Raw genomic sequence first — 17,684 nt, forward strand, 5'->3', positions numbered from 1 at the left:
ATATAATTAGGAATGGAACTTCCTTAAATTAGATTAAAGAAAAGGAAGAAACTAGATTCGATTTTTCTTTCGAAGAACTTTTTTTTTCCATTCTGATTGATACCATAAGTCTATAACCTTAAGTAAGTCTGGAACGGATTGCCTATTTTATGTTGTTTGTTTTCTTCCAATTTTTGTGAGGAAATTTATTAGGCTAATGATGTCACTTATTCTATTTTAACGGCTTCATATCTCTCAAGGAAAGCTAGTCCATATTGGGCCCGAGGACCCCAACTTGAATCTAGAGTTGAAAAAACAAAAGTCTTGAACTTTAAAATGCAATTCCTTTTAAAAAAGGGCCGGCAGACCCCAACTTGGATCTAGAGTTGAAAACCAAAGTTTTTGTATAATAAAAGGCAACTGCGTAAATACTGTTTATTAATTCCTTCATATACATCAATAAAAGCTGGTTCAAAGAAAATCTAAGGGGGTCCGCGGACCCCAACTTGCGTCCTGTTTTTGAATAACAAAGTATTTGTCCCTCTATTGTAGTTATAAGATAAAAACAAATTCTTTTATAACTAAATTTAAAAATAAAGTGTTCGTATCTTACAAGGGAAATCATTCCAAATTAAACCTAATATGGGCCCGCGAACCCCAACTAGGATCCAGCATTATTATTTTAATGTGGTTTAAAAATATTAGCAACTTTTTAATGTTGTTCTGGACGTTTATAGAGGTATGGACAGAAAACATTTGGAAAATTATGAAGTTATGGTTTTTTTTTTTTTATTACATGGTAAAAATGTGTGCTGTAGATTTTGCTCAACACTGTACAGAGACTTACGATTTTAAACTTATGCTTCTTACACAAAACCAAAACTGTCTTTGTCTTTTGGTGCTAGCTCTCTTATATCTTCTCTAAACCATAGAGCCCTACCTTTGATTGTGGTATAAACTTAACTTGAAACGTAAGGGATAAAAAACCCAGTATTTTACCTTGTTGAAGCAAACTCCCCCCCTCAGGTCGCCATTTTCCTTAGTAAGGCAAACCTTAACCTCGGTGTCATTCAAATCTCCAGGGATATTGAATGTACTGTACGTTCCTCGTGTGCCTTATCCCTTAACCTTATCGAACTCGCAGCACGTGCAGACTCTGAGGACGGAAGGTTATACTGCGCTCGAGTTAGGGTTAAGGTTTTATAGGTATAACATAACCGGGCCTAAATCGTACAACGGATATTGGCAAGGCTTAGCTTTGTTTTTGGTTAAAGGTGCTAGGGTTTTGTACGATTTGTTGAGTTAGGTCACGTTCTGTCTGTACTGGTTGGGTTTTTGAAAGCAACACGTGTGTTTAACAGTTACGCTTGCTTTATGAGATTTGGTGATAGATTTATGTGGTTCAATATATGCAGGCGTTTTTGAAGAGAGTGAAGGTTTATTGATTTTTTTTTTTTTTGGTCTAAATTGAAATAGTATTGATTAGTAGTAGTGAAGTTTTCAGTTCGATTTATGGCTATGTTTTTTTGTAAATTTCTTTGTTAAAATGCTCCAATGGAAGCGCTCTTTACTAAATTTCTTGGTTGAAATCCTCTAATGGAACAGTCTTTACTAAATTTCTTGGTTGAAATCCTCTAATGGAACAGTCTTTACTAAATTCCTGGTTAAAATCCTCTAATGGATCAATTTTAGTAAATTCCTGGTCAAAATCCTACAATGGAACATTTTTTAGTAAATTCCTGGTCAAAATCCTACAATGGAACATTTTTTAGTAAATTCCTGGTCAAAATCCTGCAATGGAACATTTTTTAGTAAATTCCTGGTCAAAATCCTGCAATGGAACATTTTTTAGTAAATTCCTGGTCAAAATCCTACAATGGAACATTTTTTAGTAAATTCCTGGTCAAAATCCTACAATGGAACATTTTTTAGTAAATTCCTGGTCAAAATCCTACAATGGAACAGTCTTTAGTAAATTCCTGGTCAAAATCCTACAATGGAACAGTCTTTAGTAAATTCCTGGTCAAAATCCTACAATGGAACAGTCTTTAGTAAATTCTCGGTTAAAATCCTCCAATGGAACAGTCTTTAGTAAATTCTCGGTTAAAATCCTCCAATGGAACAGTCTTTAGTAAATTCTCGGTTAAAATCCTCCAATGGAACAGTTTTTAGTAAATTCTCGGTTAAAATCCTCCAATGGAACAGTTTTTAGTAAATTCTCGGTTAAAATCCTCCAATGGAACAGTCTTTAGTAAATTCTCGGTTAAAATCCTCCAATGGAACAGTTTATAGTAAATTCTTGGTTAAAATCCTCCAATGTACCGTTCTTTTGTAAATTCTTGGTTAAAATCCTCCAATGGAAGATAATTCCCAATAAAAATTACCCAACAGTAACTCAAAATCCAATAATTATCGCAAATATTTAATACACAAAGTTATGCCTTCCGAAGGCAGGTAAATAAATCTAGGCTCCCCTGATGGCTGGCTTTCTGCCAATACGTCGTTGCGAACATGTATAACCCATCCACAGGCGTCAGGCTTATTGGCACTTCAATAAGTATTTCTTTGTAAAATATTGCAAAATGCAATGCACCATTTTAAATATTTTATGCGTTTACGTACAGGTTCGCGTTTTGATAGCCCATCGTCCCTTTGATCTTAAAGTACAGCATTAAATTTTCACAACGCCCATTTTCCACGGGAACTTTTCAAGATCAAAACCTTGACGGGGAAAACAGGATAAAAAAACAACAAAATACCTTGTCCTTAGACAAACTACCTTTTAAATTACAGCCCCGTTTTCCACGCTGATGTCAAGTAACTTCGTTTACTTCCAGCATTTTTCCCGCCCCCGCTCTCAACCTGATCCATCACTAAAAACGCGCGCGCGGGAAACAACAGACATCCCTTTTCTATAGTATACCTCCTCGCTTTTCCCGCCATTAAAACCGCGCCAAAAAGATCGCGGGAGCTGGAACCCTATAGGATAAGGAGAAAAGGTTAGAAATTTACGCGCCGCGCTTTTCCCCCTAGACTAGATTTTCCCGCGCGATGGTCTAGGAAAGCTATAGATCTTTAAATAGCGCACGCTGCAACCTCGAGGTAGGGTCGCTCGTGGCTCGCGCCTCGCATCTGGCGGGAGTTGAGATGAAAAGGGAGCTGCTACTCTCTCCCTACTTTAGAGAAGGAGCTAGTAAAGGCGGGAAAATCTCGCGGGCACGTGGGAGGAACAGTCCATCTTTCCCGCCAAAAAGGGGATTGGGGAAGGTGGCGCGAAAAGTTCCTACATGGGATGTGGAATCAAGCGCGTGCAGGGATTTTTTTTTGCTTTATTTCCCGCGATTTTTTTCTTTCTCTTTCGATATTTAGGCTTAGCTAGAGAGTAGCGTTGCCTAGCAACCGTTTTATATAAAAAATAATATTTAAAGTGTAGGTGAAACTGTTTTAAAATATTTTAAAACCACTTGAGGTATGTTACTGGCACTTGTAGTATATTTTTCAACTCACCGAGCAGTGTAGGAATAAATTTGGCGCCCATTTGTTCGCGCCAAGCTTTTTACTACCATACTAGTAGCTATATGTTCTTGATTTAAAGGGTCTACCTGTAACCTTTAAGTCTAGCGCTAGGCTGGCTGTACATAAGCCGTTTCGGTTTTTGGACAGAAGCAGTTTGTTATAGACGACAAATTGGGCTGTAAAAAAAGGTGGCGCTGCTCTTAATAGATAATAAAACGAGCGGGAAAAAGGTAATAAAAATGGCGGCGTGTAACATTACCTAGTAACAACTTTGTTGCTTCCTAAAATTGCTTGTCTATGTTGTTTTACGTTGCTTTTAGTAGCCGGAACGCCAAAGTTAAGAAAATAGTTCGTAAAATGAACCATATTATTCTTGTCTGACAAGTTCGTAAACGACGCTGTAGGTAGGTCTGACTGGAACAACATTTTTTGACGTTGATTTGAATGTTCAACTTCGTCTTTACTGGGAAATGTTTCTTAATTTGGTAGTTTGTAGAAAGATCATATGGGGCCAATGCAAAAGTTATTTTAATATAAGGGTGTTTTGATAAGTTTACCTTAAATTAAAAGTTACTGTGTTATTTGGGTTGAACCGAGTAGTGGAAGGTGTCGTCAAAGAACATCCATGTGGTCTACAACATTTATTTACGGAGATATCTGCTCCCAAACATTGATTTTCCTCTAAAACATGAAAATAATATAAGCACATGTGGTGTCATTAGCTTTACTTTACTAGTGTACGCACACTTCCAATAGAAGTATATAATATTTCCAGAAGGATATGATACTGTGGCGAGGTATCGCTACATAAGTTTTTATCGGGGAAATAAGGTGAAACGTTTTTACAAGAACATCTTTATTCGATACAATCCAAAACTGAAGTGAAGTCTTTTTCCTCTCTTTTTACCGAACACTCCTTTGACTCCAAAAAACCCCAAGAAACCCCAAATCCTCTCCGGTGGTCGAGCGAAAGGGGTGAATCATCTTTACGGAAAGTTTTCCAAATAAGGGCATGAAGTTCATAAAGGGACCTTCCCTAAAGTCACCGAGAGTAACGTAGGGACATTCACCGAAGTCCCCGTTACAACACCCCCCCCCCCCTTCACCAACCGTCCTATTTATTATTTTACGTCCTATTTATTAATCTTCATTACCGTCCTATTTTTTAATCTTCATTACCGTCCTATTTTTTAATCTGCCCGGCGCCTCCACCAAGTTATGTGGCGAGGTATCGCTACATAAGTTTTTATCGGGGAAATAAGGTGAAACGTTTTTACAAGAACATCTTTATTCGATACAATCCAAAACTGAAGTGAAGTCTTTTTCCTCTCTTTTTACCGAACACTCCTTTGACTCCAAAAAACCCCAAGAAACCCCAAATCCTCTCCGGTGGTCGAGCGAAAGGGGTGAATCATCTTTACGGAAAGTTTTCCAAATAAGGGCATGAAGTTCATAAAGGGACCTTCCCTAAAGTCACCGAGAGTAACGTAGGGACATTCACCGAAGTCCCCGTTACAACACCCCCCCCCCCCCTTCACCAACCGTCCTATTTATTATTTTACGTCCTATTTATTAATCTTCATTACCGTCCTATTTTTTAATCTTCATTACCGTCCTATTTTTTAATCTGCCCGGCGCCTCCACCAAGTTATGTGGCGAGGTATCGCTACATAAGTTTTTATCGGGGAAATAAGGTGAAACGTTTTTACAAGAACATCTTTATTCGATACAATCCAAAACTGAAGTGAAGTCTTTTTCCTCTCTTTTTACCGAACACTCCTTTGACTCCAAAAAACCCCAAGAAACCCCAAATCCTCTCCGGTGGTCGAGCGAAAGGGGTGAATCATCTTTACGGAAAGTTTTCCAAATAAGGGCATGAAGTTCATAAAGGGACCTTCCCTAAAGTCACCGAGAGTAACGTAGGGACATTCACCGAAGTCCCCGTTACAATACTTCTCTTGGAGAGAAGTGTACTACCACAAAGCGGGGTAAGATGATTCTTCCCAACATCATTTTACATTTGGAGTGCTCAAGGTTACTAAACCGAATCATGCATAAGCGAAGGATAAATATTTCCCCCTCATCATTACTCTATTAACGCTGCACTATTTGCTAACCAAGGCGCATGCATGCGCTTGTGGTCATTTTTGTCCCACGTCAAGACAATCCAGGTTTGTTGGTTAATTGCTTGCTGAGGATTTAGTAAATACGAAGCAGTTAAAGAATTCACCCTAGCACGGTGCGATAATAAGTTTGATGAGCGGGAGAGCAAATTAAAAAAAAGGGCTCCCTCGCCTGGGAAGAATCATGTTACATAACTAAAGTATTAAGAGGATACAGAGTGTTATCCTTCTTCTATTATCCCCTTCTGCTTCTATCCATTTAATATAATAGTGGACTTCCGCTCAATAAAGAAAGTTCTTAGATTAAAAAAATTCTAATCTGGAATCCCCCTTTAAATATTACGTGTTTTCCCTTCAGTACTGTCAAAGGTAGGCGCATATTTACTTCTTCATCTTTAAATCCGTTCACGGCTCGTTATCAACAAGCCTTAAACCTTTCAGGACCCTTGAAATCTCGTCCTCTATACAGTATGTATATTTGGGTAAACCGTAGCCTTAGCCCTAGCGAAACATCTTTAAAAATAGCCTAAGACCAACTAGAATCTCCTTAGTGCCCCGAAAGTCAATCAAAACCCGAGAACTAACTCAGCTGACCCGAGTTATTTCCTTAAATAGAACTTTTCCTTACTCCGTGACGTGTTACCCCGGAGCGCCCCCTGGTGCAAAATATATGGGGTTCAAGGCGCCACCAACTAAAGACTAAGTAGTACACTATACTTCATTTGGGAGGCCTACCCTGGCCCTCTGGTGCATGTATCCCATAGGATTTTAGAATTTAATTTGAAACACGTGCTGAAACTGAAGGAGGTAGATTTATACATTTTAACTTTGAAATATGGTATGTACGGTTTAGTTTTTCTAAAAATATTTAGAGCTAATTAATTTTTCATGTTGAGTTACTTGAGGAGCGTGGCCGCCTTCAAGGGATACTTAAAAGCACCTCAGTGTTTTTAATAGTTTTAATTATACTAATTTTGTTAAAGGGTTTATTTAAAAAAAAAATTTAGGGTTTGACATGAAATAGACTTCTTTTTAGTACCGTCCTAAGTTCATGAGATATGTTCTGTAAGTTTGTCACTGGTTACAAACTGGAGCTTGTAATTTTGAAGTGATTGAAGTAGGTAATAGATTCGAGGTAAAGCGACATACGCTTGGCAGGGTTCATATAAACCTGGAAAACCTGAAAACATCAGGGAAATAAATAGTTGACAAAAACCTCATGGAAAATTCAGGGAAATTTCGAATATTTAGTAAAATTTAGGGAAATCAGGGAAATTTGCGTCAAACAGGGGCCGAGTAATTAAGCAAAATGTTCGTAGGATTAACATTACACTAGACTTTAGAGGCTCGTAACTCTGTTTCTACTAGATATACGGGGATGTCCTTTGAGTATGTTATAGTCCGATTTGTCCCCCATCCAACCATACTGAGAACGTAGGGCTACGACAAACAGGGGCCGAGTAAATAAGCAAAACGTAAACAACAGTGTATTACTTATAGTGCTGTGCGAGTACTCGATAAGACTCGAGTACTCGATCGAGTATCGAGCCGAGTACTCGGCTCGATACTCGATAAGAGATTTTCTGAGACTCGAAAAAGTTTCGAGTATCAAACCAAGGCTCGATAAATACTCGAACCTGCTTTTGGAAGGCCTTTAGCTTTGAAAATGGGATGTAGTAGCAATAACAATCTACTAGAAAGTCACTCTTTATGGTTAACAGACGCAAGTCAGTGCTGATTGGGTAGTTTAGAATCTAAACTTTAGATCATAATGCCAGTGTAATGTAATGGGGTAGTAGCTCCTAGCTGGTTCAACAGTGGAAGTAAAAGTAGTGAAATACAGTTAAAGGCGCGTTGACTATTATTATTGTTCTTTTATTTTATTTATTTATTTTTAAATTCAGCTTAGTATATTTCGTTTGAGACTTTGCTCGAAGTATAACAATGGCTAGTGACTTCGGTGAGGAATGAGATTGCGAAGAACATATTAATTAGGAATTAAGTTTGTTAAATTTAAAGGGAAGAAGACTAATACCGTCCGGGAATTATTTGAAGTAGTTGTCGATGATCAAAATTACACTAAATGTCTATTATGAGAGCGATAAATTAACAAAAAGTGCTGAAATACTGCAAAATCAATTCCCAATTACTCGATAAATACTCGAAACAAATTTCCCAACTACTCGATACTCGATTCGAGTACTCGGGACTCGGCTCGATACTCGATAAGAGAAAATTTCAATACTCGAAACTCGACTCGAAACCAAAAATTCAAGGCTCGCACAGCCCTAATTACTTATCACTAACATATCTTATAAGCTTATGGTACCATGAAGTGAAAATATTTTTGATTAGACTTTGACCCTGCAACTTTACTCTGCCTGAATCATTCATAACCGAATTTCATCTAAAAACCAAAGACCCAAAAAAGGAAGACTCGTCCTATAGATCTATTCAGAGTGGCTTAGCTATTCGAGAAGCGCCAATGTGTGAGTTGGTTATCGTCCCGCTGCGTGTAGTGAACTCGAGCTCCGTCTGGCGGTGCCTCGTGAGTCGTGGCGTATCCAGGGATAGATTTAATTTTAGAAGTAGGAATGGAGAACAGAGTAATGTGGGCGCGCGTCAAAGTCCCGGACCCACTTCCACGGGACCGGGGGGGGGGGGGGTATGAAAGAAGAGGCGGACGGGTCATAGCGACAGAGGTAAAAAGGAATACGTATTTTTCGCCGGCCCCGTCAGCAACGTCATCAAAACGTAGTTTAAAACTGAGCCAATAAGATAGTTTAAACTTTTCGTTACGTGTTGGAGGGAGGGGCTCTATACTGGGTGGTCTATGAGTCGGACTGAAGTGAATACTAACCGTTCTCCATTCCTACTTCTAAAATTAAATCTATCCCTGGCGGATCTTAATGTGCATGGGAACGTTTAGGTAAAATAATTAGATTCAATAATCTATTTGTCCTCTCAAATAGCTAAACCACGCTGTATGTCCCGCCAAAATATATATATGAAAAAAGAAATTCAGGCGCGTAACCATTAACGCGTGAAATTACATCCAAAAGCGCGTGGCCCCGATTTTCATTCCAAGTCGCGCGTATTTTTCTATAATAATTCCACACGTGCTAGTTTTAGCTTGTGCCAGTGTGCTATCTATCAGACGGTCTAGTTTTCCGCGCTGCTCACAAAGCTAATGTAATAGTTTCATAAAACATAGATATAAGAAATATCGCAGAATGACAGATGGTCAGTTTTTGCACATCTGAGGAAAAAGGATGAAATTGATTCCTTTAGATAACTTGCTTTGAAAATGATACAGGGTGTTTCTAATAAGTCTGGTGGCATAAATTAAAGGGGATGTTCTTTGGGAAATTGATTTTGAGTCGAAAATGAACTTCTATCACCATTTTGTTTACCACAAGGGAGTTATGAGTTGACTCAGTGTTTTAGGGATGACCCCTTAAATAAATTAAAAAATCATTGCCTAAATCAGTTTCTTAATTAAATTTAAGGGGTCCGTAAAATACTCTTTACAATCATAACTCGAAAACAGTGTCCCTTGTGGCAAAATGGTGGCAATAGAAGTTACAACATTTTCCACTCAAAATTGATTTCCCATAGAACCATTCCCCTTGTGTTTCTGTAATAACCCACTGTATTGGGCTACAAATTTACAGAAGCTAGTGAAATTTCGTTGGAAGTTATAACAGTCATATTTATAATATCCATGGTACGACCTAGTCGTACATTCGTTATCTAAACCGCGTCTAAAAAGCTTTTTTCAAGCTTTTCAAAACTTTTCCAAATGTTCAAAAGTGAAACTTGAGAATGTATAAAAGTTTTAAGAGTGAAGCTCTAAAGGCTATCTTTAAGAATTGATTCTGTTTTTCCCAAAAATATTTTAACCTGATTATTTGGCACAATTTTAAGTAAAAGCCTTTAACCGCAGTGTAAACCCACGTACAATATTCACTTCAATTAGGGATTGATTTAATTTTAGAAGTAGGAATGGAGAACGGTTAGTATTTACTTCAGTCCGACTCATAGACCACCCAGTATAGAGCCCTTCCCTCCAACACGTAACGAAAAGTTTAAATTATCTTATTGGCTCAGTTTTAAACTACGTTTTGATGACGTTGCTGACGGGGACGGCGGAAAATACGTAATTCCTTTTACCTCTGTCGCTATGACCCGGCCGCCTCTTCTTTCATACCCCTCCGTCCCGTGGAAGGGGGTCCGGGACTTTGACGCTTGCCCACATTACTCTGTTCACCTTTCCTACTTCTAAAATTAAATCTATCCCTGCTTCAATATTTATGAGAAGAAAAAATGATATATTCATATCTAAATGTTATGATTTCGCGCCTTTTTCTCTCTACCCTCTTAGAATAGAAAAGAAAAAATTGTTTGTCGCGCGTCATTTTAAAAGGCGCGTTATCTTTCCCGCCAAAATATTTTTTTTCCCGCGCGCGCGGTTATAGCCTGTCTATCCGCGCCAACTGTCTCGTGAAATCTTATTTATTTTTCAACCAAAAAAGTAAAAAAAAAAAAAATATTTTTTAGAAAAACTTGAGTTTTTGTGATAATAATATAAAAGCATTTTCAAGTATATTGTCAAAAGTTTTATTTTATTTTTAGTTTTTATTTTTTCTTTTATAAGCAAACTGATTCAAACAGATTCCCGCCTAAAATATGGCGGGTTAATTTCACATGGGACCAGTGTATATTATCGTGTTTATTTTTTAAGGTAAACCTTTGATAAAAGCCTTTTTAGTGTAGAGTTATTTTTAGCCAAGAAGTGATAGGGAGAAGGTATAATATGCCTAAGTATTCGCTCGCCATAGTCCCAGTCCCCTTTTCAAAATACAAGGGGGGGGGGGCGTAAAAAGAGGCCGGGCTATTTCGCAGCCTCTCCTTAGTCGGAAAATACGTAATTTTCCTCATTCGCGTCGCGCTAACGTGAGTTTTCAAGAACCAATGAGATGCTGGTTGTAATTTAGAGGCGGCGGGGATTAACTCCGGACCTGCTATACATTTGGACTGGAAATAAAGCTAGATTATAAATTTGGCGAATTTATACCTTCTCCCTAATAAACTAGGTATCGCTTCTTGCTATAGCTAAGACCAACTAAATTCAAACTTAAAAAACCTGAAACCTTTCTAGGAAAATATCTTTGCGACTTTTTTAAAACAACCATCCAGAAAGATACTAAAGATATATATATATATATATATATATATATATATATATATACACTTTTGGGATTGTTTTGGTCCCATATCGCCTTTCAAAATTTATAGGGTAATAGCAAGGAGACTGCTGTCGTCGACCTGGTTAGGCCTAAAATGTACGGACGTTGTACTTCCTGTCTTTATGTTTTCGGCTTATTTTTCTGCAATGGCATCGTCCAAAATGGGGACATAATCAAAGCAAAAACCATAAAAGATCGTCTATAATATTTGCATAAGTTTATAAGATATGTTCCATAAGTATGACGACGAGCTAGTTCGAGAACGACAAGCGAGAATTGAGTACAAGCGATGCTATTAGTGAACCACCATACTTAATGTCAGCGCTTTCGTAAATACGTTTTTTACATTTATAGCAGTCATTATACATGATGGTAGCGAATTTGAAAGTCGAGTAGTTTATTCCAAACCATTTCTAGGTAAACTATTTACTACTATTTAAGCCGCCATTTTTAAAGATGTCGGCAAATTGAACTTTAAAAGCAATAAAGCCCGTCTATAGGATATACTGAACCAGTGAACTAAATATAAAAGAAATCTGTTTAAAATTCACCAACGTTATTCCATAAAATAGGTTTAGGTTACTTTTATGGCCGCCATTTTTAAAGATGGCGGCCGATTGGGAAAAAATAATTTTTAGTGAGTACCTACTACTTAAGAGTAACGTCCTTGCAAATTTTAAGCCTTATCGGTAAAGCGGTTTGGGCTGGGCCTTGATTTAATTAGCACCCTCTTTAATTTCTCTATTAGCGCCTGTAAATCTCTTGCACATTTTCCCTGCCTAACACCTACGCCTTAGTTGGAGTATTTTTACTGGTCACCATGCAAAATTCGCACCCTGTATAATATTGTATGAATTACGTATCCTCCGCCAACCATTTAACATCTTTATCAAATTAATTTGACACTCGTAGCATACGTGATGGCATTATTTTTCCTTTCTCTTTCTAAACGTCATTTTTCCAAAGCAATCGTTTGTAAAGAAAGAGAAAATATTGGCGAAAAAAATGCCCTTCTTTTGGCGCGAAAATAGGGCACCAAGTAAGGGCAAGGGAGGCTTTCCAACTAGACACGAAAGACGTCTCTCATCCTGCCCCCTAACGGAAACCCAGAACTCCAGCCAGGAGTCCTGATAGAGATAGAAACATCCATACACGCTTAGTAAAGAAATGGCGGGAAAAACCTTAACTTGGAAAAGGCGGGAAAAGGTGAAAGAAATCGGCAGCCACGTGCCAATACGTTTGGATGTTTTCTTAGACTATTTCGTTTGATAGCACGCGCGTTTATATTTGTTAGTTTATAACTAACTTTTAGCCTTGCTTACGAGATGTTGCGCTGACTTTGTATTGAAATGGTCCTTATAAAACATAAGGAATATGTGCCGTGAGTTTATTTTGAAAAGGCGCGAGTTTGTAAGGCTATTTATTATGGAGTCTGGCCACACGAACCTTGCCGGGTAAATCACAAATACCAACTATAGGTATGTTCTGTGTGGAGGGATTGGATACTTGTAGTTAGATTGTGACAAGAATACGTACAGCTACTAGGAATTATTGTGCAGACATTTTCACTCAACGTATCGAGGCTGGCTTTTTTGTGGGAAGAGCTAGACTAATCATTATGTATGACGAATTTTGCCCAAGCGAGTAATCTATCTCGCTGCCTGTTGCATCTTGACCTCACGTTGCTACCAACGAATGAAATTATAGATTGAAAGACGTCAGAATTATGAGTACGATCTCTAGCCCAGCCCACAAAACCCGCATAGAAATTAATATGGGATAAATATGATTCCTTTTAGCTATATGTATTCCTGTTAATAGTACATGTAATGAAAAGTAGAGCCGTGTAATGATTGCCCCACTATATCCTGCGTGGGTTTGAATATTCCCTCCGCCATTTTTAAAATGGCCGCCTGTAATGTAGAAACAGTCATGCCACCTTTGCTAGTAGAACACAACAGGTAAAAGACAAGGGTCAGCTAACTTAGTCGACTTCCATATTTCAGGCAAGTGTCCCACGTCCCCACGGAATGTCGGTCGGTGGCTTGATATTGGTTTTTTTTTCCTTTGACTCTCTCTCTCTCTCAGTCGCCGCCATTTTGTATATATAAAGTTAGGCCTTGGCTCCCCACTGGGGTTCTAATCTATATGGGATTAATGGTTTTTTTGGTATAGGGGTTTTGCTTCTGTCTATCAGGGTAATATTGAACGAGAACTGGCGCGCTTGCTTTTGCCTTATGGGAATTGCTATTTTTTTTTACCCTCTTCCCGCCTACCTATGGGGGTATAGTTCCTACTTCTGTAGGTTTTCTGATACCATGATGCCTCAGAAGTGAGTGAATTTAGTTAGCCCTATATCGTAGGAGTATATGTATGTTTTCCGGACCAAAGGAACGTGGATTTTTCTTTTGCCTGCCTTCTGAGCTATATACCGACTCTAGACTAATATGAACTGATGGGTAGAAGCCCACAAGTCACTGTTTTATTGAATTTTATAGCCTGCCTAGGGTTGCCTGGTTGTTCTAGGTTTAAAATTGGAATGGGGGCGTATTTTTGCTGGGGGACGTTCATACGTTAATTAAATGTATAATTTTTTTATTTTAACCAAATAAGTTGGTTTTTAAAAAGCGTTTTCCCATTGATTTCTAACTTCGCCTCAAATTCGTCTCTAAGCCTAACTTTGAAACCTTATTCTTCTACTCTCGTTAAGCCTAACTCTAAAACTTCATTCTCCAACTCTTCCTTAAGCCTAATTTTAAAACTCCACCTAGAACTCTTCCTTAAGCCTAATTTTTCAACCTCCGCCTACAACTCTTCCTTAAGCCTAATTTTTCAACCTCCGCCTACAACTCTTCCTTAAGCCTAATTTTTCAAACTCCGCCTACAACTCTTCCTTAAGCCTAATTTTTCAACCTCCGCCTACAACTCTTCCTTAAGCCTAATGTTTCAACCTCCGCCTACAACTCTTCCTTAAGCCTAATTTTTCAACCTCCGCCTACAACTCTTCCTTAAGCCTAATTTTTCAACCTCCGCCTACAACTCTTCCTTAAGCCTAATTTTTCAACCTCCGCCTACAACTCTTCCTTAAGCCTAATTTTTCAACCTCCGCCTACAACTCTTCCTTAAGCCTAATTTTTCAACCTCCCCCTACAACTCTTCCTTAAGCCTAATTTTCCAACCTCCGCCTACAACTCCTCCCAACCCTAATTTAAAACTATTTCGGTTCAGCTTACTCTTTCAATCCCAAGATTAAAAATTCCATTCCATTAATCCTAACAAAACCCCAACTCAATCCATCTCTTTTAAGTCTTAACACAAAGCACATAATACACATATTACCTTGTTATAACCTTTAACCTCTAAAAGAAAGGAAGAAAAAAACAGAACCCTAAACTATAACCCCTTAAAAAATCCGGAACCCCTTGAGTCAGTGTCAGCTTTTACACAGAGTTTAAATCCCACTCGAAATGGACCAAAATCGCTTCATTTCCTAGACTATCCAAGCTTCAAACTGCTACTCCAAGTACCTTGTAGTTTTCCACCTCAGTGTCAAGTTACGTCGTACTTAAGCGTTACTTAGCAACGGAGAATTACGATGGTACTTGTCATAGAGTAATAAAATAGTAGTGGGCACTTTTGGGAATGTTTGGATGTTGAAACTAGGGATGGGAAAAACTCATTTCGCGAATTGGAGTCGTGTTGAGTCACACGCGGTGCAACGAGTAATCGTTTTCAAGATTCTTCAGAACCCCATAGTTTTGATTAAGGATTTACTGAAGGGATTATGGACGGTTTCCCAATGTTACTTTGCACTGTTATGGAAGTTATATTGAGGCTATTTGTGGTTTACAATTTAAGGAATTTATACCTTGTTCAATATTGTATATTTCAGTATGAAAAAGTTTCACATTTTTTTTTCTTGATTTTTTTTTTTTTTTTGCTGAATTGTGTTGTGTATTTGCTTTCAATCTTGGGAGGACACTGTACAGGGTGTTTCATATATAAGTCTGCTATGTATTGAAGGGTAGGGTGTGTTCTTAGGGTCAACTGAGTAGTGGAAAGTGTCACCAGAGAATGGGGTCTACATCATTTAGCTACGACCAAATATAGTCTGGGAATTGAAAATGGGGCCGAATGTAGTCAGGGAAATAACAAATGGGGCCGAATATAGTCAGGGAAATAACAAATGGGGCCGAATATAGTCAGGGAAATAACAAATGGGGCCGAATATAGTCAGGGAAATAACAAATGGGGCCGAATATAGTCAGGGAAATCCGAAATAACAAATGGCGCCAAATATAGTCTGGGAAATAACAAATGGGGCCGAATATAGTCAGGGAAATCCGAAATAACAAATGGGTCCTAATATAGTCAGGGAAATAACAAATGGGGCCGAATATAGTCAGGGAAATCCGAAATAACAAATGGGTCCTAATATAGTCAGGGAAATAACAAATGGGGCCGAATATAGTCAGGGAAATAACAAATGGGGCCGAATATAGTCAGGGAAATAACAAATGGGGCCGAATATAGTCTGGGAAATAACAAATGGGGCCGAATATAGTCAGGGAAATCGAGAGGTCATGGAAAATAGGTGGAAATAGAAAGGGGAAAAACTTTAAATGCCAGCGAAAATTGATAACTTCGAATTGATTCACTTTTGAATATATTTAAAACCCGTTAGATTTTGCACTCGAACCCGTTTCCCACCACGTACCTATCGACGCATTGAAGCGTATGTTAATCTTGAGGGAGCTGCATGGCATGGGCTTCCCCTGAATTTTGGGAAACCGAAAACGGTGAGTCAGGTACCTACCCAACTCTTAAGGGTCTGTGTCTGAATCATCATCTCTATAAATCCCCCCATATACTATTCTGACCTGACCACCGTCATTCCAATATACAAACTACGGAAGCTCAGGAGCAAAGGATGCTATGGAATTTTCTAGGCCTATATCTTAATCCTGATTACTCAGTCAGTCAGCTTCCCATCTCTTCTTCCACGTCCCCACCCCTTACTTCCGGTAAATTCCCTTCTAACTTTTCCTTTATTTGACGCTGGGGAGACAGTTTAGGGGGACCCTACCAGGGACTCAGGGAGGAGGGCCACATCTGGTCTACTATATATATCTTCGTTTGTGACTTTATGCACCCCTCCGTTAGTTAGTTCCCCCGTCTTGCTGCCTTCGTAATGTAAATGCTAGTTTCCCAAGTATTACCATGTTGCATGGCATTACAACGGTTTGAATTATTTAGCTGTGAATCACTAAGCTTAGTTGATGTAAGAGTAGAAAGTTGAAAACCACCAACATCAAAGTTGTTAAGCCTGCTTTTAAAGCGTTTTAATGCGGTGGGGTTTAGTGGTGAATGGAATTTTTAAACATAGGATTGGTTGCTATGAACAGTTGAGGAGAAGTTAAGGGATTGGTCGAGTTTTGGGAGGAGTTCTTAAAACTGAGGGTGTTTGAGAAATTGGTCTAAAATCTGAAGGCGTACTGGCATAAAATCTTGAGATGATTTTCCGAAAAACTTGAGGGGATTTGAAACATTTGCTAACAATCTGAGGGTGTTTTGGGAAATTTGTCAACAAACTGAGGGTGTTTGGGGAAATAGGGCGTTTTGGGGAATTAACCGGAAAACTGAGGGCGTTTTGGGGAATTTTTGAAATGAGGGGTTTGGAAATTTGGACTTAAAATTGAGGTTTTGAAAATTGAACTAGTAAATGTAGGAATATGAAAATTCAACCAAAAAATATGCCAATGAAAATTTAGTGGTAGAATAATTTAAGGCGGTTTGAAAACGTCCTCAAAAATTATTTTTCACTGTTGTTAAATTTGGTTTTGAAAGGTTGAAGTTCAGGGAAAAATCGGAGAAATTCTTGGTAGCTTTTATCACAAAAATATTTTCCCCTAAAATTTATGAAAAATATGGCTACCTCCATTAAAGATCTAGCTTATTACGAAGGCTAGATACTTAAAAATTATTTTCATTAATTAAACCATACCAATTTTGCGTTTAAACTATGCTTTTAAACAAAACCAAAAAATCATTTAAAAAAATAAAAAAAACAATTTTCCTATAAACGCCTGCAGAAATGTTTACCCTGCTGCACACCGGGGTTTTAGGTAAAGCCGACATTTAGGCTGCACAATTTCCCATGTTAACCTACGGTACCCCTGTAAAAATGTTTACCTCACTGCACACCAAAGTCCAAGGAAAAAAAATACTTATAGGGGCGTAACTAAAAATAATTAAATATTTAATTAAATAATTTAATATTTGAAACCACCGCACACCCACCAGTCAGTTCTGGTTCCCCAAAAATTAATCAAGTTAATATTTGACCTTGCGATGGATGCTTCGTCTGCTTTTAATTTAATTTTTAATCAAAATTCTGCTGGAGGAGTAAGTAATTTTGGGTACCATGTCACTTGACTTTGATTCTTTTTTCTCTACCTAAAATTATTATTACGTATCACTCCGCGTAGGGTTATCTTCAGTGCAAAGATGGATCATTTTTCTTTATAGAAATCGATCATAGCTAAAACCCTAAATTTTCTACTTGGGGAAATTCAACCTCTGGTGTATTTTGTATTAAAGAGAATGTCAGTTGAAATCCCAGAAGGGAGGGTGTAGTTTCAACCCCCTCCTTTCTTCTAGGTTGGGTTTATGATACGCTTGAATTAGGCCTTGTCATCATGAGACGAAGAGAAAGCATTGTGTTTAGGGTTACTTTTCCATGTTTATGTCAAGGAGATTTTTGAAGATTAAATTAGGCTTAACGTTAGTGGTATTTTTGAATTTAAGGGTTAGGAAC

The 17,684-nt window shown here is 38.2% G+C and overlaps 1 protein-coding gene and 1 long non-coding RNA gene across 3 annotated transcripts in view; one reads left to right on the forward strand and one right to left on the reverse strand.

Annotated features, from left to right (window-relative positions):
- The window catches only part of LOC149679713 (uncharacterized), a 230,149-nt gene that overhangs the window by 81,234 nt on the left and 131,231 nt on the right, over positions 1-17,684 (forward strand). The window lies entirely within an intron of this gene.
- LOC149679714 (uncharacterized) lies at positions 3,419-4,586 on the reverse strand. The gene is made up of 3 exons (XR_016365882.1): positions 4,241-4,586; positions 4,070-4,176; positions 3,419-3,971 (listed from the first exon to the last, which is right to left on the reverse strand). It is a non-coding gene; the product is annotated as an uncharacterized LOC149679714 (long non-coding RNA).

The sequence above is a fragment of the Phalangium opilio genome, unplaced genomic scaffold, assembly GCF_054372755.1.
Source record: "Phalangium opilio isolate 3A_F unplaced genomic scaffold, DU_Popi_V2 ptg000041l_1, whole genome shotgun sequence".
Classification (NCBI taxonomy): domain Eukaryota; kingdom Metazoa; phylum Arthropoda; class Arachnida; order Opiliones; family Phalangiidae; genus Phalangium; species Phalangium opilio.